At 45.6% G+C, this 20,342-nt stretch overlaps 1 long non-coding RNA gene across 2 annotated transcripts in view; it reads left to right on the top strand.

Moving 5' to 3' along the window:
• The window catches only part of LOC119472748, a 22,489-nt gene extending 11,990 nt beyond the window's left edge, over positions 1 to 10,499 (top strand). The window contains exon 3 of one of the 2 annotated variants that reach the window (XR_005201935.1): positions 9,944 to 10,499. This is a non-coding gene — a long non-coding RNA (uncharacterized LOC119472748). Of the gene's footprint in view, positions 1 to 9,940 lie in introns of both variants that reach the window. The other variant, XR_005201936.1, reaches the window with a different exon arrangement.
• The last annotated feature ends 9,843 nt before the right edge of the window (positions 10,500 to 20,342 follow it).

Here is a 20,342-nt window from a genome sequence, read left to right as displayed (position 1 = left end):
ATCCTGAAGAGTATTTTCCAGCTTGGATTCATTCTCTTCGTCGCATTCGGGTACGCCTATCAAACGTAGATTAGGTCTTTTCACATAGTCCCACATTTCTTGGAGACTTTGTTCATTCCTTTGTTTCCTATTATTTTTAAAATGTTTTTAGTATGAAATGTTGTAAGAATGCCAAATAACATATATGTGTATATATATATATATATATAACACATATGTTCTCTAAAGCCCAATAAGGGGATTTCATTTGCATCTGTATACACTGCCTCTAAGGAAAGGCATGTATACACACACACACACACACACACACACACACACGGCAGTGGAATTATACCATGTGCAAGTGGTCCTGGAATGACCCAAGAAAGCTTCAAATGATCATAGTCACTTCTATCTTCAGACAGGGGAGAAGTTTAGATTACCCCTTCGGAGAACAGGGGCTGGTCAGAGAACAGGATCCAATCACTAATTGTTGAATTGTGATATCTGTGCTATCGGGGACATGACTTCAAGGTGTGACCATATTCAAGGAAGAAAAAATAATTCACAAGCATAGATGGACCCACCATTCAATCTAATACGTCGAATATTAGCCGTCTCCCGCACGCCTCTCCGCGTTTGGCAACCATTAGCTTCAAGCGTGTGTTTATCTTTTCCCAATGTCATACACATGGCATCATACCTCTTCTTCCACATGTTACTTTTAAATTACTATCAAGCTTTAAAATTTCATCAATTTTGATATCTGTGGCTGAACTGGGAATGGACATTATTAGTTTTATTCCTTTTATACAGTGCCACTATGGACACTTGCACTCTTATCTTCTGATACACAGGCATAAGGTATTTCTAGAGCAGAGATATTCAACTGCAGAACCATCGACCTTTTGGACAGGACAATTCTTTATAAAGGGGGGCTGTCCTGTGCATTGTACAATGCATAGCAATATCCCTGGCCTCTACTTAAGAGATGCCAATGGCATCCTTCCCTCAAAGCGTGACAACAAAAAGTGTCTCCAGATACTGCCTTCCAGAGGGCAAAGTCACCTCTGATGAGAAACATTATTCTGGAATAATGTTATATATGTTATAGAGATGGAATTGCTAAGTCATGGGCATGAACATCTTCAACTTTACAAGATACTACAAAATAGTGCTCTAAAATGTTTATGCCAATTTATTATCCACCTGCTAAGGACTGAATTTTTGTGTCCCCCTAAACTTCATATGTGAAATCTCTAATTTTTAATCTGATGGTAGCTGAAAGTGGAATGTTCTCAGGATAATTAGGTCATGAGGATGGAGTCCTTACAAATGGGATTAATGCCCTTATAAGAAGAGACAGGAGAGAGATGATCCCTCTGTTCATCATGTGAGGATACAGCCAAAAGGCAGCCATTTACAAGCCAAAACGAAGGCCCTCACCAGAACCTGACCATGCTAGCTCTCCGATCTTGGACTTCCAGCCTCAAGAACTATAAGTGAATTTCTGTTGTTCAATCCACCCAATCTATGGTATTTCTTATAGAATTCCAAGCTGACAAAGACACCGGCCAACAATCTATAAGAAACCAGTTATTCCACACCTTTGCCAATGTATAGTATTGGCTGAATGTTAAATTTTTGGCCAACCTGGTGACAGTAAAGCAGGTACATGTTTTGCACATATATTCTTTTTTTTTTTTTTTAAGACAGAGTTTCACTCTTGTTGCCCAGGCTGGAGTGCAATGGTGCAATCTCAGCTCACTGCAACCTCCACCTCCCAGGTTCAAGTGATTCTCCTGCCTCAGCCTCCTGAGTAGCTGGGACTACAGGCGCCTGCCACCACACCCAGCTAATTTTTGTATTTTTAGAAGAGACAGGGTTTCACCATGTTGGCCAGACTCATCTCAAACTCCTGACCTCAGGTGATTCACCCACCTTGGTCTCCCAAAGTGCTGGGATTACAGGTGTGAGCCACTGAGCCCCGCCCCTTGCACATATATTCTTTTGATTAAGGGCTTGTCATTTCATATTATTATAGTTTCCTTTGGACCAATAGAAATGTTTACTTTAATATAGGAAGGCCAGGCACAGTGACTCACACCTGTAATCCCAGTACTTTGGAAGGCTGAGGCGGCAGATCACTTGAGGACAGGAGTTTGAGACCAGCCTGGGAAACATAATGAAACCCCATTTCTACAAAAAAATTAAAAAGCTAGCCAGGCATGGTGGCGCATGCCTGTAGTCCCATCTACCTGGGAGGCTGAGGCTAGAGGATTACTTGTGCCCAGGAGTTCAAGGCTGCAGTGAGTTATGATCACCCCACTGCACTCCAGCTTTGGCAACAGAGTGAAACCTTGACTCTGAAATAATAATGATAATAATGTAGTCAGTGTTTTCAGTATTTTCCTTTGTGATGTATGCTTCTTGTGTTTTGTTAAAGAAATGCTCCCCTTTCTTAAGGCAATAAAAATATTCTCCCATATTCCCTTTTAAATGTTTTCAAGTTTTACTGTTTTGTTTTGAGAATAAATGCTTCAGGAACTGAGTTTTATATGCAATGGGAACTAGAGAGTCTACTCATTTTTTTCTCTCCTGCGAATAACCAGTTGTCTAACAAGTTGTCCTGGCATTACTTACTTAGAGCTCCATCCTTTCCCAACTCAGTCTATGACATATATCAAGCTTCCATGAATGCACGTTCTGCTTATTTTATTCCATTAGTCTACTTCTCTGCTAATATCACACTGGCATAATTACTTTCGCTTTATAGCAAGTCTTGATATCTGTCACAGGAAGTTCCCCCAACTTGTTCATCTTCTTCAGAGCAATTAAGCTATTCTTAGTTCTTTTCTCTTTTATATAAAATTTGAAACTAGCTTGGCAACTTTTGCAAAGAACCCTGTTGGGATTTTGATTGGAATTGCATTGAACCCGTCACACAATTTGGAGAGGCACCACATCTTATAAGACTGAGTTCCCCCATTTTGTGAATCTTCCTATTTATTTAGTTCTTCTTAAACATCTTTCTATATGGAAGTATAATTTTCTGTGCAAAGGTCTTGCATATATGTCAACAGATTTATTTTCAGTAAATTTTATTTCACTATTGTAAATGATATCATTCCTAAAATGATGTGTTCTTTGTATGAGAGGTACAGGATTCTGCATGTGCTCATTAACTCAAGAACATTAATTGTGTTGTTTAAATCTTCTCTGTTCTTACCATTTTTTCCCCCTTTGGCCTGTCAATGAAAGAGCTATATTGAAACGTTACACTCATTAGGATGGCTGCTATGGTTTGAATGTTGTGGCCTCCCAAAATTCATATGTTGACATGGAATCCCCAATGTGATAATATTAAGAAGTGGGGGCCCTGTGAGAGGTGATTAAGTACTGAGGTGGAACCCTCGTGAATGGGATTAATGTGCTTATAGGAGAGTCCCAAGGGAGTTTCTTTGCTCCTTGTGCCATGTAAAGACAGTGCCAAAAGGCACCATCTATGAAGCAAAGAACAAACCCTCACCAGACACAGACTTTGCTGGCGATTTAATCTTGTACTTTCCATCCTCCAGAACTGTGAGCAATAAATTTCTATGGTTTATAAATTACCCAGTCCGTAGTGTTTTTTGTTCTAGCCGCCCAAACAGACTAATGCAATGGCTATTAGTGTTTAAAAAGCAAAAACAAAAAATAGGAAGTGTTGATGAAGATATGGATGAATTAGAACCCTCATACACTGTTGATAGGGATGTAAAATGGCTAAGTCACTGTGGAAAGCAATATGGCTATTTCTCAAAAAAATTAAGCATAAAATTAGCATATGTTTCTGCAGTTCCACGTCTGGTATACCAAAAAGAAGTGAAAGGAGAGACTTGAACAAATATTTGCACACTCATGTTCATAGCAGCATTAGTCACAACAGCCAAAAGGTGGAGGCAACCCAGGTGTCCATCAACAGACCAATGGTTAATATGATGTGGCATGTACATGCAACAGAATGTTATTCACCCTTAAAAAGGAAAACATTCTGACACATACTATAACATGGATTACATTATGCTAAGTGACATAAGTCAGTTACAAAGAACACATATTTTATGATTACATTGATATGAGGTTTCTAGAGTGGTCAAATTCATAGATACAATGTAAAATGCTGGTTGCCAAGGGGTGGAGGGAGGGGAAATGGAAGTTAGTGTTCAGTGGGTACAGAGTTTCTGTTTAGGATGATGTAAAAGGAAATGGATACTGGTGATGGTTACACGACAATGCAAATGTGCGTAATACCACTGAACTTAAAAATGGTTAAAATGGCAGATTTTATGTTATGTATATTTTACCACAATAAAAAAATTTTAAGAGATATGTTAAAATGCTCCACTAAAAGAGTGAATTTGTCAATTTATCCTTATCCATCTCCTTAACTTTTACATTATCCTAAACAGAAACTCTGTACCCATTAAACACTGACTCCCATTACCCCTTCCCACCCCACCCTTTGGCAACCAGCATTTTACATTGTATCTAAATGTATCTCAATCTTTGTTTTATATATTTTTGTTTCACATACAGTCTCATGCATGAAGTCCTAGAATTGGAATCTCTTTATAGTGAATTTATTATTCGGTAGTAAACTCTTTATCCTAATTATTACTTAATCGAATCTTAATCTAACGATTTTGTCCAATATTCAGAGCTACTGGAACTTTTCTTTATTTCACGTGTCTTTTTCTACACTTGACTTTCCACCTTCCTGTGTCTTCCTTGTGCTTTGGGTACATCTCTTGAAAACAGCATACAGTTGGGTTTTGTATTTTTATGCAACCTGTTAACCAGCCAGCTTAGTCACCTAAACAGACTATAATCACAGATATTTTTGAAGTTCTTTCTACCCATTTAATTTTATATTTTTACTTGTCTTGTTTTTTCTTTACTTCTTTTTCTCCCTCTTTCCCCCCTTCTTTTGGGTTGCTTGAGCTTTTTTTCTTAGTCCATTTTTTTCTACTGTCTTAAAGTTATAGAGTTTATTTCCCTATTTTCAGTGACTAAGATAGACATTTTACCATATTATTTTATGGTAAAATAAATCAAAGCGTAAAGAAATCAAAATCTCAATTCTCATCTCAAACAATAACCTCAATTTCTTTTCTCACAGAAGCATGTGTAAAACACATGCTGTGACATGAATTACATTCTGCTAAGTGAGATAAGCCAGTTACAAAGGACAAATATTTTATGATTCCATTGAAATGAAGTTCGTAGAGTAGTCAAATTCATAGGTACAATGTAGAATGGTGGTTGCCAAGGGGTGGGGTGAGGAGTAATCAGCGTCTGTTTTTGTTTTGTTTTGTTTTTTGTCCAGTATTTTAGTTCTAACTTCTACATTTTTAACATAAAAATTAGGCCACAAATTTTATATGCACAATATGTATTATTATTCATTCTTAAATATTTATTCTATTTCTCCTCTTTTCAATCATTCTTTTGATTTCTTCCTTGACCCATGTATTCTTTAAAACTATGTTGCTTAATTTCCTAATATTTGAGGGATTTTGTAGACATCTCATTGTTACTAAACTCCAATTTCAACCTGCCATTATTAAAGAATAATTTGAAAAAGTTCACATTTTCATGTTTCATCTAATAATCTTTAATGGATGCTGAACGTTGTGAACATTATGCAGTTGAGTGTTTAGTTTTGTTTTCTTGCTTTAAAGAATGTTTGGCATTCTTGTGTCCAACACTTAATTTACTTGCAGATCAGTTTGATGCCTTTGAAGTGGGTGTTAGGGTTGCTTTTACATGAGCACTTAGTCAGCCCTATGCCCAAGTCATGACCATTCTGGGCTCTCTGCTGAATGCCAAGGAAATTCAGCAAGGTCTTTCCACTCTGATTAGAACTTAAACGTCTCCCAGCCTTGTGAGAGATCTAGTAGTTATTCAATTTCCAGCTCCCTTGCAGCTTTTCTTTGCCTAAATGCAGAAAGTTTTACGTGATATATGCTTGGCCTAGCATTCATTCAGAGACTCAAAAGGACCCAAAGGTGGAGTTTTAGAGGTGTTTATGTGCTTGGCTCACTCTTGTCTGATACTCTACCTCTCAAATCCGAGCTTCCTTGGCTTCCCCTGCCTTCTACCTCTCCTCAGCTCAGAACAATCACCATGCTGTGCCTTGGTTCCTCTTCTTGGATTACAGTCGAGAAAGTGCCGAGTCATCATAGAGTTCACCTTATTTGCTTTTCTTTTTTCAGAGATTACTGTTCTGCTCTGTTTGTTGCCCAAGATCTGAAAACAAATTTTTTCATATGGTTTGTCCAGTTTTCCTCATGGATAGGAACAGAAATCTCAACTCTTTATTTTCTGTCAGCATCTTGAATATATCTCTGTCTTTGGGTTTCTATTGTTGCTGTTGACAAGTATGTGGCCAGTTTACCATATTTCATTCATAAATGTTCATATCACTGAAAATCCAATTCATCATTATTTTATTAACAGTAAGAAACAAAAAACTGTCAATTATAATTGTAAGACTCCATCACTGATAAGGTTAGTCACAATTCAGACATGTTAAATTGTGAGAAAATATATATCTTGGAATGGATGAAGTATGGTTGCTTTTATTTTTTGTGGCATTATCTTTTCTGTTTTTGTCACTTCGTTATTTTTCTTGATGTCTTATTTAATTTGAAATGATTACATATAGATTCTTTTTAGTTATGCTGCTTGATAAGCATTATTTTTCCTGGATTGGAATTTTGTTATCTTTGAACAGTTTTGAGAAATTCTTAGGCACTATCTCTTCAAATATTGCCTCTCCTAGGCTTTCTCTATTTTAATCTTCTGGAACTCCAATTAGACAAGTGTTAGACTTACAAATTCTATTATGCATGTCTTCAAACCTCTCCTATTTTTCTTTCCTTGTCACCTTGCATTGTATTCTCAGTAATATCTTCAGATCTGTCCTCTGGTTCATTCTGTCTTCAGACAATCTGATCTGCTACATAACACAACAATTGAGGTTTCAATTTCAATCATTAAATTTCTTTGTTTGCTTTAAAGACAGAGTCTCACTATATTGCCTAGGCTGGTCTCAAATCCCTGCACTCAACAGATCTTCCTGCCTCAGCCTCTTGAGTAGTGGGACAATACTATGTGCCACCATGCCTAACACATTCACTATATTTCTTACTACAAGATGTTTTAGTTGGTTCTTTCTCAATTCTTCCTGACTTTTGTTCTTTGAACTTTTAAATTTCATTTGTCTGACTTTTGTTCTTTGAGCTTTTAAATTCCGTTTTTAATTTCTTAACACATTTTATGTTTATACATGATTATTTTTGCTCCCTGAATTAGATGTCTGCTATTAGAAATGCTTGAGGACCTAAATATGTTGTTTATTATTCAGCTGACTCTCGCTTACATGGAGTCATTTCTCCGTGTGTTGGGTAATTTTTATTATGAGCTCAGACAGGGTATATGGTGATGGAACTCGATTGAGGATACTTTTCTCCAGACAGCACTGGTGTTTGCTTCTTCTAGGCTCCAGGGGGCGCTACAAATCTGTATCTATAATATTTTTATTTCGCTGCCAGGGTGTTGTTTCTTGCCTTAGGGGCAGTATAAATTTGAACCTCAGACACACATCAGAGCAGTCCTGTGGCTACAAAAGTTCAGGAAAGACTCTTTAGCACTTTGTACGTGTTTCCACCCAGAGGCAGCAGAGATGGCTTTCTTTGTTCATCAGTCCTCTGTATCAGCATGAATCCCTCCAGCTTGAAGTTCCTGTCGCAGGTTCCTGTATCCATTGGAGCCCGGATTTCCATTGTCATAGCCACTCTTGTTTGGGCTGATCATTCATCTTTTTTGTGAAGAGGCAGGATCTTTGAGCATTTCCCTGGATTTTGCTGTGAGTTTAGCAGGGCAGTTTGAGTTTGTTGTAGTTTCCCATCTTCATATTTTAATCTGTGAAGGTGTTTCAGTTGAACATATTCAGATGAGCATACCATTGGTATGCCAAAGCCTTCTTGCAAAATTTTTATTGTTTACTTTATTATATTTAGGTATTTAATCTGTCTAAAATTTACTTTTGTATTTGGCATAAGATCGGAGTCCATTTTCCCCTTTCCAATGGCTAGCCAGTTCCCAGCAATATTTATTATTAATTTATTCCTTTTTACTGAATTTTTTTTAAATTACCTCCCCATCACCTATATCTGGCATTTCCCCCCATGCTATCTCTCCCCAACTCCCCACCCTCTGCTGTCCCTCCCCTATTTCCCCCCGACAGACCCCAGTGTGTGATGCTCCCCTCCCTGTGTCCATATGTTCTCATTGTTCAACACCCACCTATGAGTGAGAACATGTGGTGTTTGATTTTCTGTTCTTATGTCAGTTTGCTGAGAATGATGGTTTCCAGGTTCAACCATGTCCCTACAAAGGACACAAACTCATCGTTTTTGATGGCTGCATAGTATTCCATAGTGTATATGTGCCACATTTTCCCTGTCCAGTCTATCATCGATGGGCATATGGGTTGGTTCTGGTCTTTGCTATTGTAAACAGTGCTACAATGAACATTCATGTGCATGTGGCCTAATAGTAGAATGATTTATAATCCTTTGGATATATACCCAGTAATGGGATTGCTGGATCAAATGGAATTTCTATTTCTAGGTCCTTGAGGAATCGCCACACTGTCTTCCACAATGGTTGGACTAATTTACACTCCCACCAACAGTGTAAAAGTGTTCCTTTTTACTGAATTGAACTATGACACTTGTCATAAACTAGTCTAGCACATGCTTTAGATTTAATTCTAGTTCTGTCTTCTGTTTGGCTCATCTATTTGTCCATTCCTATATCAACACCAATTACTGATTAGATTCCAGTGGCTTTTTGTATCCTCTGATGTAAGAACACTTGAGTCTCACTTGAATGTTCTCACATTTTGTAATTTTTTAGCTATTCTGAAGGATTTATTTTCAGAGACTATTTTGTACTCATATTGGTAAGGAGGCAGTGTCAGCATGTATTTGCTACCCTTGATTGGACTAAATTGAGAAGCTTCATGGGAAGGTAGAGGGAATTTCGCTTGGGCAAGCCACTTACCCTCTTCCAGACTCAGTTTCTGCCACCGAGGAAGGATGGGCTAGTGCCCTAGACCTCTGGATTCCTTGCCTGCTCTAGAATCCCAGCCCAGGTTGGCTTCTCCATGAGCACTGGACAACATGCAGTGATAGGAACAGGTGTGTGTGTGTGTGTGTGTGTGTGTGTGTGTGTGAGACAAAGTCTGGCTCTGTTGCCCAGGTTGAAGTGCAATGGTGCTGTCATAATTCACTGTAACATCAGAACTCCTGGACTCAAGAAATCCTCCTGCCTAAGCCTTCCAAGGTGGTACTACAGGCATGCACTACCGTGCTGCGTTTTTTTTTTTTTTTTTTTTTTTTTAGGAGAGGGGTCTTGCTGTGCTGGCCATGCTGTTCTCAAATCCCTGACTTCAAGTGATTCTTCCACTTTGGCTTTCCAAAGTGCTGGGATTCCAGGTGTGAGCCACAGCACCCAGCTTGTTTGTGTTCTTATTGGCCAGGTAATGCATGTCAGGCACACTGCTTTGCCAGTTATATACATTCACCCCTCAGCATGTCATTTAATCCTCAAACATCCCTGGGAGGCAGGTGCTGTTCATACTATCTCCATTCTGTAGAGCAAGGAACTAAAGAACACAGTTATAGTGACTTATTTGCTGAAGATATTGGTTGATTAAAAAAGAAAAGAAGGGAATGGAGTGGTGAGCTTTGGGAGAGTATGCAAAGACCAAATTATGTTGTTACATAATTAGCACACATTGTTCTTGATACATGAAGGAGACCTCAGTAGTAATAGCTTACTCTTTTGTTGAGTACTTCTTATGTACTTTAGGACTATTAATCGTTAATCCCACAACCTTCTTAGCTAGTAGCCACTATTATTATCTCCAATGAACAGACCAAGAGATAAAGCCCTGGAAATTCGAAGTCACCAGCCCACCGTCACCCAGCAGAGATGGCTGATGAGCCCAGACCGCCAGGCTCCAGGGACTGTGCCGTCTCTAGGCAACCGCAAAAATTACCACCCACAGAGATGGTGAACCCTGCCGTTGTCACCAGCTTACCTGCCGCAGGCAGGAAGGGGATGTGCAAACATGGAATCGTTGCCATTGGAAGGAGGGGTGGAGCCCGTGACCATTACTGATGTTTAAAACTATCGTTTAAATTATACTTTGGATGTTTTTATGTAAAGGAGGTACACCAAGGGGTTAGCAGGTGGTTGACTCTGAAAAGGACTCCCGTAGAGCAGCTGCTCTGAATTTTCTAATTTCACCATAGTGGTGATGTATCACGTATTCTTGTGTGATTCGAAAATATTAAAAGGCATATAATTAATGTAGAAGATGAGCCTTCGCGGAGAGACCCCTCTTGCCCGCTGAGGGCACTTATGTAACTGCGGGGAGGGCGCAGGCCTCCGCGGGGCGATTGGCAGGCGGGGGCGGGGCTACTCGGAGTCTCGGCCCCGCCCACCCTTCTGCCCCGCCCCCTGTCTCCCCCCCTCCCCGTCCAGCCCCGGGCTGCTCGGAAATCCCGGAGAACGGAGCACAGCAGCGCGCGGAGCGGCCCGGCCCCTCTCGCGGTTCCACCCACGCGATCCGGGCGCAGCTGGGCAGCTGACCGGGCGGGCGACATGCGGCGGGACAGCGGCCAGACTCCGTTTTGGTGGCTGGACTTGCGTTCCCCACTTCCTCTGTCGCGCGAGCCCCGCTGTCCAGTGGGGGCGTCCCCGGGATGGGGTCGGGACGTCCAGAGCAGCGCGGCTGAAAACACCCTAGCGGTTCCGGGGCGCTGGCACGTGGTGGCTCGGGCCTGCGCTCCTGGCCCCGCCGCCTCCCCGCGCGTCCCCTGGTGCCGGTGACTGGCCCGTGCCAGGCCACCCTCTCCCGGAGGAGCCGCGCCGCAGGCTCCGGAGCTGGCCTCTGCAAGTCCAGGCCCGCGGCGCGGAGGCCAGGGCCGCTGCTCCGGGCGAACCGGGACGCGCAGTCACGGGCGACTCCTGTCCTGAGAGCAGTTGCATTGATGGGGTGCTCTCGGCCCGGGGTCCTGTATCACCTGTCCTGAGTAACGACAGCAACAGTCCCCCTCCCAATGGGAACCTGAAGGCTTCGGTGACTGGACCGGGCCCCACGGGTCGCTAATGGTGTAAACAGGCTTCAAACCCAGGTCAGTGGGTGTCAGAGCTTCAGCACCAGCCATGGACATGTTGAAGTTCGCACTGAAAAGGTTCAGGTTTCTGTCCAGAACATTATCTTACGCATAAATAACAAATGTTTAAAACCCTGTTTTCTGATTTTGTAGGATAATTAAGTGAAAATCCTGTAATTTGCTCCTGGTTAATGTATTTTTATCACCAGAGGACAAGTGGCACTGGGGCCCAAAGTTTAACTGGAAAACAGTTTTCTCCTTCCCTCGTGGACCATGAAGGTGGGATGACAGCAGCTCTTGGCTATCTGGCCTCCAGGGAGCCAGACCCTTTAATAGGCCAGTCTTCAGTAGCCCCCTCTTAGTAGCCTCCTCTTACAGGTGAGGGAACTGAGGCACAGAAAGACCACATGGCTCGTGGGTGGCTCCAAAGCTAGACTGTCCAGCTGAATCATTAGTGTGGCCACGGGACTTCCAGCCAGTCTGGAGGCCTGGGCTCCAGGGCAGGCACCATTTCTCTCAGGATGGGAGGGCTTAGGCCAGTCATGGGGCATTCCTGAGCCTCGGTTGACCCATAATTAAAACAAGGGTATTCGGCAAAGCAATCACCATGGCCCTGCCCTCCATGGAACTAAGACTTGCATGGACTGCAAACTCCCTGCAGGCTGCACTGTCGTGCCCACTGCTGTTTCTGTAGCCCCTGCCTGGGGCCTGGCACGCCACCAAAGTTCTGTCTTCCACTGAGAGAGTCAACTAAGAGCAGTCTGCCAACCCGGCCCCTCCCAGCTGTCCAGCTGTGCCTGGACTCTTGGGAAAGGGAGTCAAGGCAGGGAAGATGTGGGGTTGGTCTCACTGGAGTGAGAGCATCTGCGGTTACAGGACGCTGGACTGGGAAGGAGGAGATTTCTATTGTCAGTAGAGTGGCTGGGGAAATGGAAAGAGAGGCCCAAGGTGGAGGGTCCTGTCTCCTGTCGCCCAGCTGTGGACATTCAGGAAGTCACTGACTCTGTGAAATGGGTGTGGATATTGCCATAGTAATAAGAGTTGAGGTGGAGGTTAGATGGGACAGTGTGTGCCAAAGGTCTGATCATCGTCCATTCTCATCGCCACCTTTCAGAGTGTCCGTCAGATGAGTGTGGGGCTGGAGAGGAAGTGAGGCCCAGCCTCTGGGTGCCTCGAGTGACAGGCTGGGGGCCTGGACTTCATGTCAAAGGCAGAGGGAGCCACGGATGGTGTGAGCAGATGGGGAAGAGTGGGCCTCTTGCCTGTGGGCCCAGAGACAGGGGTTCCTGGGAGGAAAGCAGGGGTGAAATGGGTCCACCTGGATGACAAACACACGTGCCCTTTGACCCAGCAACCCAGTTCCCATGTACATGAGACACCATGTGTGCAAAGACCAGGAGTAACCTCTGCATGTGTTGTCGGGGGCTTCTAAATGCACCATGGACCATCTTCACAGCAGAATATGGTGCAGCCTTCACCACAAATTGGGACAACTTGGAGCCCTTTCTGCAGAGAAAGAAGCAAGTGAGATGTGACGTGGCTGGCGGGCTGTCATTCGGGGCACAGAAGCACCTGCGAATGCACAGACCAGCTCCACAGTGGGGCCTCCAGGAAGGGGACTGGGGGCTGCAGGACCAGGGCGGGGCCAGCTTTGCCTTTTACCTTCACCCCTTCGATACTCTTTGGGTGCCAAACTGTACCCACTAGTTACAATTCAAAACACAAATTCTACTAAAAACTTAAGAATAGCCCCAGTGATGGATTACCAGGCCTGGGCCAGGCTTGACCATGCAGATACAGACGGGACAGGAAAGTTCTAGAGCGCTGGGTGTGGTCACCACTATTTGCCACCTTCCCTCTTCCCGGGAAGCCAATAGGATGGCCAGTGTATTCCTTCCTGTCGTCCCGAACTCCCAGATGCATGGACGTCTCAAAGGCCTCGGCAGGGAGGCGTTTTCTGTGTTGTGGCCTATGCTATGGGGCTATGCACAGACTGTGGGGCACTGACGCGGTCACATTTGAGGATGGCACCTAGAGAGTTGTTACTGTTCCCGTCTGCAGGAAGAGCGCTGCCAGTAGGTGGTGTGGGGGCAGACACTGGGGCTGGCAGCCAGGAGACCTGGGTTCAAGACCTCACCTGGGACCGGCTGCAGTGGCTCACACCTGTAATCCCAGCACTTAGGGAAACCACGGTGGGAGGATCACTTGAGCCCAGGAGTTTGAGAACTAGACTGAGCAATATAGCAAGACCCCATCTCACAGAAAATTTAAAAATTAGCTGGGTGTGGTGGCACATGCCTGTAGTCCCAGCCCCCAGGAGACTAAGGCAGGAGGATTGCTTGAGCCCAGGAATTGGAGGCTGCAGTGAGCTGTAATTGTATTTTCTGCACTCTAGCCTGGGCAACTGGCGAGGCCCTGTCTCAAAAATGAAACAAAACAAAAAATTCCCAAGACCTTGCCTGGCCTCTGCCGAGCTGTGTGATTCTGGACTAATCACTCTGCTTCCCTGTGCCTCAGTATCCCCATCAACACATGGGCCTGTGTGTTTGTGTGTGTGTGTGTGTGTGTGTGTGTGTGCGCGCGTGTGAGATAAATCACACACCAAATAGACCTGAGCTATGCCAGTGTCTGGCCCCGCCGTCTCCCATACATAAACTAGGGAAATAATCACTGCCCCATGTCCTTCATGGGGTTTGCTGGGAGTGACTTGACCACAATCAGCTCTTGGCTTTCCCAGGTGATAGCTACAAACACCCCCAAAGTCACAGCATTGACTGGAGGCCTCCTAAGTGTCAGGTGCTGCTCTGAGGACTTTGTACGTTTCATTAATCCCTCCTCCCCACCCAGCGAGAACTCAGGAGGCCTGGGATGCCATTCTTGCAGTGAGGTCTGCTGTACCCAGCACTCAGCAAGCACCCTGTTAATAAGTGTTGCATGAATGGGCCTTGAACAATCCTATGAAGTGTGTCTGAAATTCACCTGAATTTACCAGAGGAAGCTGAGTTCCTGCAAGTGAACGTAATTGTGTAGCAAATCATGTGCAGCCAATTCATGGGAGCCAGGCCTGAACGCAGACGGTCTGGGTCCAGCCCACACTTTTAGTCATAACGCTCCACTGGGCAATGGGAAGGGCTTGAGGGGCAAGCCCCAGCCCTCAGATCTGCCTGCTCACCAGGGATCGAATCGTTCCCAGGCAGCAGCCTCCCTGGGCAGCTCTCCATCTGTGCCCTGGAAACATGACCATTGACCCAGGCTTTACCTGTGAGCATTTGAAAAGCAAATGTCACTTCTAGAGTGCCTGCTGGGTGGACTCCGAGGTAGTGGTGATTTCAATGTCTCTGACGTTATGGGCCATTTCTTGCTGTTTTCATGACTACAGAGTTCCCTCTGCCACCTTCACATGGGGTGTGTGACCGGGATCTTAGTGATTCAGATCCAATGCCAGGACCTGGCGTCTCTACCTGTGCAGGAGGTGGTGCTGGCCAACCGGCGGCCCCAAGGGAGCAGGACTCAGAGGAGCCAAAAGCAAGTGCAGTACCCAGGCCCAGGTGGGGACAGTCCCACAGGCTGCTCCAGCTTCTTAACAAGAACAATCCCAGCTTCACCTGCAGCCTGTTCTGTGCTCCGAGCTCTGGGCTGGGCCGCCTTGGGCTTTGTCTCTGAATCCTCCCAACCCTGCGGGGTTGGCAATTTTATCCCCACTTTTCGGTAAGAACAAAATAGAGGCCCTGAGAAGCTGAGTGACTTGCCCAGGATCATGTGGTAAGTTGCAGAGCAGGATCTGTGCTCAAAGTGTGGCCCCTGGACCTGTCGACTCCAGGAAAGAAGGGGTTGCTGGTGAAGGTTCTGGGGTGAGGTGGGCAGAGCTGATGTCGGGAACAGCCCTGATCGATCCTGTGTGTGGCAAAGGTGGCTGGCGAGGAGGGCAGTGGTGGGGGCTGTGGTTGGAAGAGGGGAGCTGTGGAGGCAGACAGATGTATATGGGAGCTGCAGCTTTGCCACCTCCTGGCTGTGACAGTTTGCATGAGGCAGGTTAACTCTTGACTTCGGCTCCTTCTTGGTAAAATGGGGATTACATTGCTCAGTTCAAAGGAATTCCTGAAAACTACGTTTACCAAAGGGTCTGATCCATAATAAGTGTACAATGAAAGTGGGAGATGATCAGGGCTGGTATGGAGGTGTCTCCAGTAGCAGGAGACCAGAATCCTTTCATCTCACTGCTCTGCTAGCCTTGGCATGCTGCCTCATGGTCCAAAGTGGCTGCTAAGCACCAGCCCTCATGTCTGCATTCCAGCCAGCAGGAAGGAGGTAAGGGTGGAAAAAGGATGCCATTTCTTTATGAATATGTCCCAGAAGTTGTGTACTGCTATGCTTCAGTTTAATCTTATTGGCCAGAACTTAGCCACATGGTCCCACATGGCTGTAAGAGAGGCTGAGAAACATGTTTATTCCAGGCGGCCGTGAGCCCATGTAGAAACCAGGGCTTCATTCCTAATGAAGAAAGGCAGAATGGATACTGAAGGCAACCGGCAGTATCAGATAAATGTGTGGTGAGTTTACTCAGCCTTTGTCCTCTTAGAGCCAGGACTGCGTCCCAAGTAATGGAAACACCTTCCTTCCATGTAGATCACAACAAGCCAGTCCACTTTACAGGGGGAGCTGGACTCCAAAAGGTCTGATGACTCTCAGAAGTTACATGTGCAGGGGAGCAGGATTCAAATTTATTTGGGTTGCCAGCAGTACAGTAGCAGTCACCGAGGGCTCCCCGCACTGCAGCACCTACCCCAACACTTATACCTAATCATGTAATCCTCGCAGCTAGTGAGGGAAGAGATGGTTTCCCAAATGTACAGAGGAGGTCGCTGAGGCTCAGAGAGGGCAGGCAATGGCTCAAGTTTTCAGAGCCAGTACTTGGAGAGGTTAGGCCTCCAATCCGGACAGTCTGCTCCGGTAACCACACTTTGACCACCACCCTCCACTGTCACTCAGCATTGTCAGCTCTCCCCTTGGCGTCCTGTCTGCAAACCTGGTTCAAGTTGAGATGAGAAATGAGGCAAGGGGGGGCCACTGAAGTCTCAGTCCCGTGCTCAAAAATAATAAAGTACAGCTTGGGCAACGTAGTGAGACCACGGTCTCTACAAAAAATAAAAATTAACTGGGGATCTTGGTGTGGCAAAGGTGAGAGGATCGCTTGAACCTGGGAGATTGAGGCTGCAGTGAGCCAAGATCTCACCACTGCACTCCAGCCTGGTGACAGAGTGGGACCCTGCCTCACAAAAATAAAATAATAATAATACTACAGTACTTCTTCTGCAGTGTATTCATCTCCTTGGGCTGCTGTAACAATATGCTATAGATGGAGTGGCTGAAACAACAGAAATTTCCCTCAGTCCTGGAGGCCGGAAGTCTGAGATCAGGGTGCCAGCAGGGTCCAGTTCTGCTGACCACCTCTCCCCGGCTTGCTGGCCGCCTTGCTGGGTCCTCACACGGTGGAGAGAGAGAAAGATTTCTCTGCCTCCCTCTTAGAAGGTGGCAGTCCTATCGGATTAGGGCTCTACCCTCATTACCTCATGTACCTTACATACCTTCTAAAGGCTCTGTCTCCAGTTACAGCCATACTGCCCTCCACCTTGCTAGGGCAGTTGTTTGTAAACTCATAGAGGCTCTGGGCCATTTCCTAACTGTGACTGTAATCATCTTCTGGGCTGGGGTCTGGCTCCCAAAGAATACATTGCATAAACTAATGTGCTTTTCCCTTTGAAGCTTGCCCAGCAAGCTTGCAGGATACGGGTGATGGGTTTGTACTTGAGTTTTTTCCCTTCCTGGTAAAGAGAGAGAGGGAAGGCACATGTTGAGTTCTGCCATGTGTCAGGGCCTTTACAAACGTTAGCTCCCCCACCCCACCACTGCTTCCTGTTGCTTCCCAGTTAGCAGCTGCGGGATAAAGGGGCTCTCAGGCTCACACCGTGTCAGAGCTGGGGGTGAGCCCAGAGCTGTCATTCGATCTCCTGTTTGCTTTTGCTGTGCCCTACTGACCCCCAAAGGAGCTTCACTTTGTAAATCAAAATTCTGTTTGAAAAACTAAATTCAAAAATTCACCATCTGTTGCAATCTGAATGTATTAGGCTAGTGCAAAAGCAATTGAGGTTTTGAAAGTAGTTGAAATGGCCGTTGAAAGTAATGGCTAAAACTGCAAACACTTTTGCACCAATCTAATAAAAGGGCTGTGCTGGTGAGAACTCCTGTTGGAATGGATTTTTTTCCCCTTGGAATCTTGCCAATCAATTAATTTGCGGCTCTGCTACTGGCCTCGCTCCCTAAAACTCGGTCTTGCCTTGCTGGGCCCATGTTCTCCTCCTGTTTCCTCTGTAGCTGATGCACTCCGGTGTGTAGGCAATGTTCTCCACGTAGTAACACCCTGTACTAATGATGAGCACGCTGTCTACGTGGCTCTATTTAGGGCAAGGCAGTTTGGTATAAATCCTGCATGAGGAATTCAACAAGAACAAAAAGCTTCAGAGAAAATCATCCTGCAGCCTTCCCCTTTGTCTCAGTAACTATGGTTTCTGGGCAAATTAAGAAAACACTCAAGAAGGTTTTTTCTTTTTTCTTTTTTTTTTAACAGAGCTGAAACACAGGGCCTCGGATGGCCATAACATGATAAACACATTTATTCTGATTTTTGATTTATAATACTAGAATGTAGATAATACAATAAATATAATCTTCCCTCCAATTAAACAACGACAACGAAAACCTTCTCTGTGCCAGAGCAGAGGAGCTGACCAGGAAAGGAGGAGAAGGTGGCGTCTCTGCCCCGGGGCCGAGGATACCTGGCCCACGATCCCCTGGATCCTGGAGAGGTGTGGGACCTCTGTCAGGAGGCACTGGCTCTAACAAGAACTGTGAGTGTGCTCTGGGCTTTTTACTTGGCCCTGCCGCTCTGTGGTCAAGCCACATCATCTTTCTGGGTGTCTTATTGTAACATGGGATGATGACATTTGCTTCAACTGGGGAAGGCAAGACTCAGATTCAGGGACATGTGTATGTGTGTGAGAGAGCCCCGGTGAACTCAAGCTGTAGAAATGTTGGTCTTTTTTTTTTTAATTGCATTTTAGGTTTTGGGGTACATGTGAAGAACATGCGAGATTGTTGCATAAATACACACATGGCAGTATCCATTAGATGAAATTAGAGCCCACCTAGGGCCTTGGGAGCTCTCCAGGGTGCTGAAAGGATTGTTCACAGACTCCAAGGATCAGTTAGCCTGTGCATAGGAGTGGGCCAGTGAGAATGTCATTTATTGAGCACCTACTGTGTGTCTGGCGCCTGGCTTCCTCTGCAGCATTATCTCATCAACACACATGGTTGCTACCGGGCTGTTTGCCTCTGCCTGGCCTCAGCTCAGCCCTCCTTCTCGTGAAGCCCCCAATACCAGCTGCTGCCCCAACCTGTGTGTGGCCTGACTGCCTCTGTCCTTTCATCTCTAGCACAGCTGGCCTGCCTGTGGCAGTGCCACCCAGCCAGCCTGCTGGGCCACTGTCTTGCTTTGTATCTTCCTGGCCTTGGAAAGGCTGAAATGGGCATGTTTGTGAGGGAGCTTGGAAAACCGGAAGCTAAGGTTCTTAAGGCCACATTTTGATATTTTCCACCATTTTTGTCACATGTATATTTGGTCAGGAAAATTTGAAACTGAGCCCTGAGTACAAGGGCATTCGGGCTCTCATCCTATAACCCCATTCCCCTGTGCTGAATTGTTACCATTACTTCTATAAAATCAGCCTCCCCATGGCACTGTGAGCCACTTGAGGGCAGAGCCTGTGTCTTCTCCAGCCCTCTAGCTTCTGAGATACCAGCTCCTGATGATAGTGAGAGCTCAGTAATGGCTGATGAACCCAGAAATAAAATGGATAGAAGAGTGAGCCCACAACTTGGATTTCTGTCCTGAGAGCTGGCATCTGTGGGAGAGGGCTCTGCATACAGTCATGCCAGCCTTCACTCATTGGGCACTTGCTGGGCTTCTGGCCCTTACCTAAAAAATTCATGAATATCAACATTTCCAATCCTCACTGCAACCCATGAGATAGGGACTATGATCCTCATTTTACAAGCGAGGGAACTGAGGCAAAGAGCTGTGCATAACTTGCCAAATACCACACAGCATGTCAGTGGCAGGGCTGAGACTGGAACCCCAGCAGAGTTGCCAGCTGAGCTGTCAACACTCCGCACCGCTGTTCCCAGTGCCAAGGCTTCATTCCATCCCCCATGGACCTAGTAACTAAAACTTGGGGTGACTTCCCTGATTGTGTCCAGTGACCATCATGCAGCTTGGATGGGAGGGAAGGTCCTGGCTCCCACACTGCTGGGTGATGCTGGGGGGATCACTGCATTTCTCCATGCCTCGGTTTCCTCAACTTCAAAGGGATGGTCACTCCTACTGTGAAACTGCAAGGAGGTCAGAGGCCATCTGTGTGGGGCCCAGGTCCCTGCAGTGTGTGCCATAATCATACACTGTGATCTGAATATGCTCAGTTGTGATTGATAGTCTTGATGTTTTCCATGTGTAGTGTTTCTTTTTCAGAAAAGGAAACGGGGCTGGCCTAAAGGCAAGAAGAGAAAACCCCCAAGGGACCTTGCTGTTCCACGCTCCAACGACAGGGTAAGGTGCGGAGAGATTACTCTGACCCCACGTTGAAGTAATCTGCAGGGCTCCCCATGTGGCCTGAGCCACGTGGCTGGGTTGGCATGATCCCATCTCAGCTTTTACCTGTTCTTTTAGGGCCCTTGGTCAGGTAGGCGGTCTGACACTACTGGGAGTGTGGGGTGGGCTGCTTGGTTCTTTAAGTTGTAATGATGTCCTGGTGCTGGAGGAGAGAGGACAGTAGAACCAGGCTTTGGGTTCCAGACAGGAAAAGGGGTAGGTATGGGCTTGGTGGGTCTGCTTCCCACCCCAGGCTTGAAGACATGGGTGCTCTGTGGCCTTGGGCAAGCTGGTTAACCTTCAGGAGGCTCAAGCCACCCTTCTCAGCACCTGGGACTGTGTCCCTTTCCCATGAATCTTGTGTTGTAGAAGAAAGGTCCCATGCCAGCCACTGACCAGTGCTCTGAGGGTCACCTTGCCCCACT

The sequence above is a fragment of the Cebus imitator genome, unplaced genomic scaffold, assembly GCF_001604975.1.
Source record: "Cebus imitator isolate Cc_AM_T3 unplaced genomic scaffold, Cebus_imitator-1.0 Scaffold117, whole genome shotgun sequence".
In the NCBI taxonomy this organism is placed as follows: Eukaryota; Metazoa; Chordata; class Mammalia; order Primates; family Cebidae; genus Cebus; species Cebus imitator.
Note: the sequence above shows the minus strand (reverse complement) of the source record. Positions and strands in the feature narration are given on the sequence as shown.